An 11,672-nucleotide genomic window follows, 5' to 3' on the forward strand; every position below is an offset into this window, starting at 1 on the left:
TATACTTGTGAATATCATATAGTGAATATCCTACATACTTTCAATACCTTGAAAATTAGATGTACAATATAGGTAGTATAGTATAAGTACTTTGAATACTTTTTAAAATGTTTGCATACTACATAGTATTTGTGAATAGTATCAGATTTCAATTCAGACATATGGCAATACTATGAAGTGTAATAACTGATGCTAGTATCACGATATTGTGAATGAAACTATGACTATAGTACTGTGAATATGATTGATAGTAATATTGTAGTACTTTGAATACTTGGTCGAGAAGAGTGTAAAGAAAAATATCTCCAACAATTTTTTTGTTTGTTTTTCATAGACCCTCTACCAAATGAATGAAGCAAGATTGATAAAAGAATAGAAAACCTTCCCCTTAGTGTTTGGGAATATCTTACTACATTATAATTGTAGATACTAGAACTTCATGAAGTTGTCAAGGTGAATCATGCAAATTAGCCTAGCTCTATTATGTGTCACCATCAAAATATCCATGACTCAATTAGTTAAAAACTACAAATCTCAATCACACAAAAATATCTGCACTTTGGTCATTACACAAAGCGATGCAAAACTTATGTTTCCTTGACTGCTTTGAAATCTGATGAGAGATATGCATGTATGTCCTATCAAAAAAAAAATCATGAATACTTTGAGAAGGTTCATTGGTAAGATATGTGGGAAATACCTTTTTCTACTACGTGAAGAAAGCTATGCACAGAGAGAGCGACAATGCAGTCATAGAATAACCATCCCCACATAATGTTAAGGGGTTTACAATTTGAGAAGGTTCATTGGTAAGATATGTGGAAATACCTTTTTCTCCTACATGAAGAAAGCTATGCATAGAGAGAGCGACAATGCAATCATAGAATTTACCATCCCCACATAATGTTAAAGGGTTTACAAGTAACTGAAGTAATCATGGGCCATGCAAGATACTATGAAGATTCAAATTTCATCCTCATGTATGCCATGATTGCAAAAACCCTATACAACATATTGGTAAATTCATTTAGACAAAAGAATGTTAGCTGGCATTTGAAATCCTTGAATGGAGATTAATCATAGCTCCTCTACTAATGGCTTCAAACAGGGAGAATTCGAACCAACCTGAACCAATTTCAAGCCTTTGAGGACGTCTTCAACTAGCATAGATTTGAGGTGTTTCTTTTGCAATTTTTGGATTTCACTCCACGAAGAACAATCATGCATCTAGATTTGAATGACTTCAAGCAAGGCGTCCATTCAAGTTTGACTCTCATGTTTGGAATCACAAGCACTTTTCTTATCCTTCTTCATGGCTTCCTAATCTCTCCATGATATCAAAAGGCTCAGGATCTGCTTCTAAGTTTTGATTTATGTACATTTTGGAGCTCTTTTTAGTTAACAATCTACCTTGACCCTATTCCTCTATGCCATATTTCACAAATAGATCTCAATATTGGTTAGTATTTGATATTTGTATTGATTTGGTGCATAGCTCATCATCACATACCTTCTCTATGCAACGATATTTTTTCCATCATTGGACGTGAGTAATATATATTGCTATAATATTTTTGGTGTTTGTGACTCAAATATATATTTGTTGTCAATTTCAATTCATTATCAAGTTTTTTCTTTGTCAAAAGCTCCATTCAAGTGAGAGATGGCCATAGTAGGCAAAATCAGGAACACATGGTGCCTAATCTAAAGCCTTACCTTGCCATGAAGCCTAGATATTGTCCTAGTGTATCAATACATGTCATCAAGCATGGACTCTTGGAACACTTCATCAAGGCCAAACCCCAGAATACATTATCAACTCCTCCACTGGTACATATCATCAACAAGGTATAGCCTTGCCTCATCCAGTGACCAACATTGGTTAGGCATGAGCCCCTCACCTTTGGATCCATTTTCCATGCACTTATCTTTCAAAGTTTGATAAATATGTAATGTTTTACTAGTCGATTTCTTCAGTCCATATTTGCTTTCTTGATGATGAATCTACTCCATGGTGCTTGTAGTCCATAAATGATCTCCCTAATCTAGCTTTGAAGCACAAGTAAAAAAGGATGTGAGGGCCACTCTCTGTCTCTCTCTCTCTCTCTCTCTCTCTCTCTCTCTCTCTTGTGCGTCAACTATCATCCTTCGTCATTTGATTTGCCTCCTTCAAGCTAATTCTAAGCTTACGATAGACAAATTCAAGCCGTCATCCTTTGTCTTGGGTAATAACTATGGGTTCCCTCTGTCTTGGGTAATAACTATGGGTTCCCTCTGTCTCTCTTTCCACACCCCCCCCAACCCCCCCCCCGTCCCCCCTCCTCCCAACTCTCTCTCTCTCTCTCTCTCTCTCTCTCTCTCTCCCCCCATTGCCCTTATCACTTGACCCGGTCTTCCTCCCTCCCTCCTCTCTCTCTCCTAACTCTCCACGTTGCCCTTGGCACTTTGCTAGTCTTGCACCCTCCCTCTCTCCCAACACACCAAAGTGTCTCCAAAAGCACAACAATGAATTTCACAAAAGATGTGGCATTGAGGAATTCGAGGGGGCGGGGGGGGAGAGTGGGATTGTGTTGATATCATTGCAATTTAGCCAACACCCCAGAAAGCACAACAATGAATTTCACAAAAGGTGTGGGAGTAAAACATGGCATAGGGGTTTGGGGGGAAGAGAGGTGGGATTGTGTTCATATCATGGAAATATATGAGAGAGAGAGAGAGAGAGAAAGAGAGAGAGAGAGAGATGCTTAATCTCAACATATCTTGCATTGCAAACATGGCATGACCTCCATTTGCCCACTTCCATGAGAGAAAGAGACAAAGAAGTGTGATGCTCAGTCTCAACATATCTTGTATTGCAAACATGGCACGACTTCCATCTGCCCACTTCCATTAGAAGCTTATGAGAGCTTATATGTCCCTCACTCTATGCCCATGTGTGAATCTATAAGACCCCATAGAACTCTTTGGCAATGACAAGAACTCTAGAGATGCCCTAGGTACCCCAAACTATAGTAAACCACCCCTCAACAAGCCTAGAATTAGGGCTACAAAGTTTAGAATACGGTAGTTTTAAAAATAATGATGCATTTTTGTGTGGAGATGATGGAAACGTTAACGAAATAAGATCACAATCGTGCTTACCAATTTTAACACACAAGTTTTTCTACACGTCCGTTCATCGATTCTACGTATCGATATTCTACTATTCTCCATCTCTGAGTTAAATAATTCCTTTCATCCGAGTACATGTATATGAGGGTCTTTTGTCAAAATCTCCAAATCAATCGTCCCCCATTGTTTTATATTTTAAGATACATTCAAGACACGCCCAAGCCCCAAATCTTTAACCTATTAATAAACCACGGATACCCAAAAAAAAAGGAGAGGACATGTGATAACTTGGAGGAGAAGAGCCTACCACATGTCACAAGAAGGAGCTCTTGGATGGAGGCTTAGAGGGGAGAGGTGGAAAGACAAGAGTCAAGCTTTGGGGATGAGGTGTAGCTTTAGGGACAAGGAGAAGACAGAAGGTCAATGGAATGGAGGAGATGGAAGGTCACCTTCAGGAGAAAGGAGGAGATGGAAGGTTAATGGAATGAAAGGAGGAGATGAAAGGTCTCAGAGCCATGGGTTAAGACACAGCCAAAATTTAAGTATCAAAGATCCACCTTCAGATGGGGAGTGGTTGAAGATGGTCATGCATCTTTGCCCGTGCAATGCGAGTTCACTACTCCTACATAATTAATCTAGATGCATGTGACTATTGGAATGCGTTACAATTATGTAGCCATAGAGATAAGAACGAATAATGAACTTAGGTAGTTTAATAAAGTTATTTCATGCAAAAAGAATAATGTAACATGTATCGATCTAATATTTTGAACACACAAATCTGTGTCACAAGGCATTCTACAGAGCTTAAGATCACACTGCGGATGAGATAACATTGTGAAGAGCTTCTGGCAAAAAATATACACATCGATGTGGAGCATTTCCATTGCACTGTTCTGCACCTGGCGAATGGGCCAAGTGACATTTCGACTCAATCAACCAGAGATATTACTCCTGAACATAAGAATGACTGTCAACCGCAAAGAATAACAGGCAAGGACTGTCGAAATGGAAAGAATGCCAGGCCTCAATGGAAGGTAGCTGGAGAGCTTCACAGAATGGTTCGTAATGGCAAGCATCAAACGATCGCTACTTAAGCAACTGCGTCCTTGGCCTCGGGCACATTCTCAGTAAAGGCTGTTGACACTTCCTCTTCCAATTCCATGGAGTCTCATCTAGCATTGGCTCCTCAGGAAGAAGGATGAATACAGAGATCATACGGTGCCCACAAGTCATCAAGAGGACAAGGCTCCCCAGCATCAAGCCGTAGCCATGGCTTCCCTTTGCCACTCCAATGTAGTAAACTCACAGGCCCTTCATGTAGAGGTCGGCAACTTCTCACTACACTATCTCCACCCAGCCCATGCTGGTTCCATCGATGATCCACAGGTTGCACAGATCCGGCAAACACCAATAGAAACGGAGGCAAGGATCCCAGCTCGTATATCCTTCGCTCTTTCTGTACTTCCATCCAATGCTCAATAGCCTTGGTGTACTTCTGCTGTCGCCATCTGACTAGGTCCACGATCATCACACCAGTGTTGAAATAACAGGGATTTCTGCCCGAAAATGTGCCTGCCAGATTCATGTCCGACCAGAAAGATGATGTGAAGTATTTCGTGAAATTGGCAGAACAGTATTCCGGTGCACCCACTGTCCTCGAGCCCAAACTGGTTCCCCATAATTTGGCAATGTCGTCCACCACCACCAGATCAGAGTCGAGGTAAACGATTTTCCGGACACAAGACTCTAACATGTCAGCCATGTAATTGCGTGCGTAGTTCAAGGGTTGCTCTAGCGCCCGCCTCACAGACGAAGAAATCCGGTCTCTTACCAAGCTTTCGTCGAAGTTATACAGTTTAAATTTCAGAGACGGAAATATAGACCGGATTAGAAGGTGAAACTCCTGCTCCTCACCAGACAAGAGGAAATGAAAGACGACACTTTCAGGGCAAGAAGCGTGCTGAAGGATTGAGACAACCGCTGCCACGGATCCCCGCAGATAGGCCACATCCAAAGTCATGGCAATATGCACGGAATTGGTGTCGCACACAAAGTCCGACTCGGTTGCATTACCGGGAGACGAAACACATTTCTTGCCATTACGAAACGAAGGGGCGACTTTGAAGTTAGGTAAGGTGGAGAACCTGTATGGAGAGGGGGATAGAGGTGGGCTGCTGCCGAAATCCAGAAAGCTGGAGTAAGCCTTCAAAGGAAGCCGACCAAGGTCGAAATGCGAAGACCGGATTGCCTCCGCTGGAGCCCAAGACTGCAGCGGAGGGAAGAGAGCGGCGATGGCCAATGCTGCAGCAGATGCGACACCCCAGAGCCTCAATGCCCAAACCATTGCTTGCGATGAGGGCGGTTGCAGCAATAGTTAGTCAGCTGATGGCGCCCAACAAAGGGGACAGGAAAAGCAGTCGTAGGAGAGTCAGATTGCGGCAAAGGCGAGTCGGATGAAGAGGAGGGGGGGCGGGGGGGGGAAGCAATCGTGCATGTGGTGTGGATAGTCCAGAGCTGCAACAGCTGGGTGTGGGGTGTGTGTGTGGGGGGGGGAGGTATCGTATCAACAACTTTCACTGTTCATTCCGGCAGGAATCACAAGCAGTTGTGGGTGGTCGTGAGGCGAAGGATGGAAGGGAAAGCCAAGCGTGCAAGTCACGGAAAAACAGTCCAAAAAGAAGGCAAGGAACAGGAAGGAAAGGAGGAGGGACCCGGAGCGATGTAGGAAAAGGAAGGACAAACATACGTGCAATGCGAAAGTTACCAGTGAAAGATTTCTACAAGGTGACGAGCTTTTTTGACGGCAAGCTTACAAGATTTAAGGGGAAAAAAGCAATGCTGGGAGATGAAAGAGCTGGAGTTCAGGAGTTTCAGCCGGCGAGCTATGTTAGGAGTGGGGACGAAGCTGCTTCTTCTATCTTCTGGTTATTCTTTCCTGGTTCTTCTTCTTCTTCTTCTGAGTTGAGTGGGTGAAAGAGCTTCAAAGAAATTTCAGCTGCTGGCGAGCTATGGCTGGGAAGGAAAGCTCAGCTCTGGGTCTAGCTCGAGCTACCCAGTCTCCTCCTCCTCCTCTTCTTCTCTTCTCTTCTCTTCCACCACAGTAATAATAATGCCAGCCACTGATCAGCTATGGCGCTCCAGAAGCTTTTCTCTGCTCGCCTCCGCAGTAACAGCCGCCGCCGCCTCCTCCTCCTCCTCCTCCTCCTCCCTACCCCAACATCAGCCTCCCACCCCCCAAAAAATTCTACCTCGATTCCCTTCTCCGCCTCCTTTCCAACCCACTCCCAGCTTTGGCGCTCGAGATCCCTCCCCCCCCCCCACTAAAATCCACGCAACAACAATCGGCACTGCCCCAGACGCTCGGCTATGGCGCACCTCGAGACCGCCTCCCCCTCCTCTCGCCTTCTCCGCCCCTCCCCCTCCTACCCAAAATGCTAGCAACAATCGCAACGCCAGCCACTCACCTATGCGCTCCAGAACCTTTCTTGCTCGTACCTGGCTCCTATTCCTCCACAACAATCAGCCTCCAACCCCTTAAAAAATCCAACCTCGATTCCCCTTCTCCGCCACCTCCGCCTCCTAAGCAGCAGCAGCAGCAGCAGTAATAACAACAACAACAACCGCAAAACCAGCCACTCAACTATGGTGCTTGAGAAGCCTTCGTCCTGCTCCTCTGGCGCCTGCCGTCCTCCCCTCGTCCTCCCGCCTCCCCGTAGAGTCGTCTTTTGCTTCACGCGTCTCCAATAAAAAGATGGGACGCAAGAGGTGAGTGTTGATTGACAAATGCACGGATGAATCGTTCTATCAACCCACCGATCGATTTAACACCATCTTCCTCGCTCGCTCCTCCTCCTCCTCCTGCCGTCCTCTTTCTGCAACCGCAGCTGGAGCAAACACTCTTTGCTGTCGTCTTCCTGCTCCCGCAGATGCCCGCAGATGGAGCAAGCTCTCTGTGCTGCCGTTCCTGGTAGCAGGAGGGCGCACCTCTCGATACAACAGTCCCCCTGCTGCTCTATTTACGTCCCAACAGTGAACACCAGCTACACCACCAGCACTGCTTCGCTCCTCCTTCCACACCAGGCACTTCCCCATTCTTCACTCTCGCATCCAACCGCAACATTCCATGCATTTCCGAGGAACCCAATCATCAAACCGCAAACATTTCATGCATCTCCGGGAACCCAAACGTTCCTAACGCAACGTCGAATGATCCGATCTAATAACAAAGCATCGACCGACCTTCGAGGCAGGATGGATCATCTGGCTCTCGGGAAAAAGATACTCCAAAGTAAAAATAAGCAATGCAGCAGATTTTCCAGTATTATTTTAACCTATAGTGGCCTGACAGATCAGCCCACGCTTGGATTCTTTAATGATGAAGAAGGGATTTGACAGCTGGACACGTGGCAGGGTCTGCCGTTGTGATGTTGCCGCCGACGTGGTGCCACACGTCTTTGGCCGGCTCGCTTTTTTCGCGAGCTGCTATGCCACGTCTCTTGCCATGTCAGCATCCTTGCTTTGTGTTGTGGGCCAAATCGCTTGCACACCCAACAAGCACTCGAGTTATTGTAACACGTAGCCCTCTTGCCTAGGCACATCACAAATACGAGTAAATCGACTCGTCTACAACGAGCTTCCTCTCTCTCCTCTCTCTCTCCTTCGCCATGTCTAGCCCACCTTTGCTTAGAACCTGACTCTCCTCTGAGTGCCACGTGTAACCTTCCCTATTAGAAAATATAAATAAATTCCAAGCCAGGGGTAGAGGAAGTTGGCAAGAGTACATCCAATTGAATCGAGCAACCCTATTTTAATGGAGCCCCCTGTATCTTTCCCATTTTCCCTCCTCTCGCATCCTTCGGATGTCCACCCGCTCACGCTCATGAAAACAAAGAGGAATGTATCCATTTTCCACGCCAAAGGTTGAACTTTACAAAAGCTCCCACCCGTGGAGGGTAGAAGGTCATCCCAACATCAATGATAGCTTTCAAATGAGCACCTTTAAAACTAGTTTGCCTTCATGAGATTGTGCCTAGGCTCAACTAATAGTACATTGCTAGAGTAATGCTCAATTTCACAAGAAATTCAAATTGATTTGGTGGGGTTTTCCACATAATTTTGTTCAGTTAGTTGACCACTTTTTGGCCTACCTCTATGTAGGCATTAGTGAAGGCTTCGTCTTGGAGATGGGAAAAATTCGGAATTTGTTTTTGTTTTTATTCGTGAATTGTTTATTGGTCCAAGTGCTTGGCTTTTGTTTTTTATGATTGACTGAGGGCATGTGATCTCCACCTATTCCTCCCTCTTTCTCTCTCTTTCTATTTCAAGGCAAGGCCCCCCCGCCCCCCCCCCCTCTCTCTCTCTCTCTCTCTCTCTCTTCCTCTTTTCCAAACTGCACATCTGAGGCAGGCCTTATGAATTCTTTATGAGCATTCATCTTGTTCAGGATGGTTCCCTTCCTCCGTCCCTCCCTCCCCCCCCCCCCCCTCTCTCTCTCTCTCTCTCTCTCTCTCTCTCTCTCTCTCTCTCTCGTCACACTAAACTCTCAAGTTGCTTCTCAATCTCACTCAATGCCCCTTATAAAATTCCCACTCCTAATTAACATGGAGGCACTACCCAAGAGCATCCATTTGCACTCATTGACTTAGTTTTAGAGTATAAGTATTCACTCTAGCTCATAATAATTTAATATACCATACATAGTCCAAAAATAAATTATTTGAATGTTGACATCAACTCCTCTAAGAGGAAGACTTCATGTGCAATGTTGTAGGAACGTCATAAAGGACAAGAGTCATTTGCAAAGTACATACAACTTTATTCCCCTTGTAAATATAACGGGTAGTATCTACCACGTAAATGAGGGCCAAAGCTATCAATTGTGGTAGAAAAGCTCCTTAAATTGTATTTTTTTACTACTTTAACATAAAAGTGGGTGTTCCTCTTTGTAGCTCATCATGTTCATCACTTTAAATTTTTGATACCTTGTTTGTGATGAATGCATCCATGTAGAAAAGAGGTAGAAATGTATAAAAGCGCCCACATAAGAGCGTGGGAGTGACTAAGACATAATGCCAAGTTACATGAAATATGTTTCTCCTTGGTCATCCTAATGCTATGTTATCATGCCTAAAACTCATTTGCCACCTTTAGAGGGTGAATACTCAACTAGAAGGCTCACATTAAAGGTAAATGAATTGAGACTATTACTTTGCCCTGCTAGATAAAGTACCTAAGTGAGGACTTGTACCTTGGTGGTTGTCTCTTTTCAAGTGTTTTTTTGTTTTTCAAAATTAGCTAATTTTTTTTCTCTGTATTAGCATTTTACAAAGCATTTTAGATGCTTTTTTGCATATACAAATCAAAAATTGTTAAAAACCCCTCAAATTTGGTGCATCAAAATCAACACATGTCTCCTATCCCAAATTAAATGAAGACATGTATTCTATTTTCTTGGTCAAGAAATCATGTTTGCATTAGGTTCCATCATTATATATGTAACTATTCCTTTGTTTTTGTAATGTTATGTTTCTTTTTAAGATATGTTTTTTTCCTAGTTTCACATTTTTCCCCCTATAACTATGCTACACAAGATTACCCTACATAACATTTTCTTCTTTGAGAAAAATTCCCGTCTCTTTGCATTGTCATACTATATGCTTATATAATATATCTTTACATAGTAGTTAAATCCGAAAATCGATTTTGCTTGTAAACTTTTAAGAGTGAAATTCAAGACAATAATAAAATGCATTGTAAAGACACAAAAAATAAAATAGAGAACTCCTCTGGCGATTCGAGCATTGACCCTTGGATTGCATGGGAGTAAAAATCAATGATTGAATGGCTTTTTTCATAGACATTCAAAATCACACATCGAAATGGGCAGGGGTTAGTAGACATAAGATGAGCTATTAGGCTCATATGAGGACCTTGAGCTTTGATTAGATATGGTAAGCCTAAAATCTAGCAAGTACTATTAGGAAACCCATTGAAAAAGGTTATGAACAAAAGGCCCAAGGGGTTCACTATATATGTAAGATAGCACATGTATTAAAAAGAAGAGGTTTTATTTTCTTGTGGAGTTATAGAAATATACATACATAAGGGGTACTTCAAACCCATTCTATTGAACCCACGTGATACAGGGGGTTTTTACATAGTGAACCCTGGAGGCAAAAAGGTGAAAAGAACCACTAATTAGTACAATGGTGCTAATAAGAGAATATCCACAATGGCATACCAAGGTATTGAGGATGATGCCTACATATGAATTATTTCCTATTAAAGTAGCAAATGCAAAGACCTAGGAGTTGATCAATTGAAAATTGGGAGGGAATTTATTTGTATGGTTCCATAAATAAACTTCACCCCCAATAAGGGTTAAATCTACCCTTACATGTAGAATTCATATGAAAACTTTTGGTCATGGGTGAAGGTTACAATTATGTAAATTGGAGTATGCATCTTTATTCCATTAGGTTGATGGTATGATAAGACCATATGCAATTAGTATGGGCACATGTGCAATGGGAATATGCCATGATTGATACTTGATGATTGGGTCATAGCCCACTAGGAAGTTGTAACCATGATGGTAGGCTAAGTCCATCATATTGTTAAGTAAGGCATGATCTATGTTCGAACATGCAATGTCCACATCCTAGGGAAAATTAGATAATCGTCATAGCCCTGGTAAGGGTATGAATTTGATACTAAGATCTAAAATTCTTTCAACTGTTGTTAAGCTAAAACCTTGCTAATGACTAGAATCACATGTGTATGGATAATCAAGGGAAAGTTGAACTTGAAGGAAAACTATTAGTTTGTGAACTAAAGACTAGACCTTTGATTAGGGAAAACTAGACCTTGGGAACTAAGTTCCATTGGTTTGTCTAAATGGAACTAAGTTCACCTAGCTAGGTTGGATGGAAACTAACTTCACCTAGTTTGTTAAATAGTAGAACTAAGTTCATTTGGTTTGATTGGATATGTCTGGTTTGTTGGATGGGAATCACATCCATCTGGTTTGGTCACATGAACTAAGTTCAACTAGGGTTAAATTAGAACTAAACCCACCCGCTTAAGTTACATGGGAAACCATCAATTGCTAAACATATGTACCCAAACCAGGAACTAATACCATGCCTTGTCAAACCATGAGCCAAATCCATGACTTTTTCCTATCAAAACCATGCTAGGAGGTAGTGGTCTTTACCACCAAATTGTGTGCTATCACTAACTTGTTAGTTGAATTGGTGAGCTAGCCCATGAATTATCCACCAACAAATACATCTAATTAGTAGTTGGGACGTAATTGGATAAGCCTAGCTACCAATTTAGTTTGGTTACTCCACAAAGCCATGTCACCAAAGCCATGGTTTAAAAACTATTTTCCAAATCCATGGGCACCAAAACCCCATGCCATCAAATAGTGGGCTCCTAGCTAGTGGCCTAAGTAAAGGACTAACTAAGTTAGATTCCAACTAAAATACACCTATAAAATAAGGCGCCTCATTAACTTGATTGAAATTCCATGCATGCTAATGCACCCAGATGCT

The 11,672-nt window shown here is 42.6% G+C and overlaps 1 pseudogene; it reads right to left on the minus strand.

The window, feature by feature from the left end:
• Window positions 1-3,906: 3,906 nt before the first annotated feature.
• LOC147891926 (putative galacturonosyltransferase-like 7 pseudogene) lies at window positions 3,907-6,266 on the minus strand (annotated as a pseudogene).
• Window positions 6,267-11,672: the final 5,406 nt, after the last annotated feature.

The sequence above is a fragment of the Dipteris shenzhenensis genome, chromosome 17 (assembly GCF_047967505.1).
Source record: "Dipteris shenzhenensis isolate YYH24624 ecotype China chromosome 17, Dip_SZ_1.0, whole genome shotgun sequence".
Classification (NCBI taxonomy): Eukaryota; Viridiplantae; Streptophyta; class Polypodiopsida; order Gleicheniales; family Dipteridaceae; genus Dipteris; species Dipteris shenzhenensis.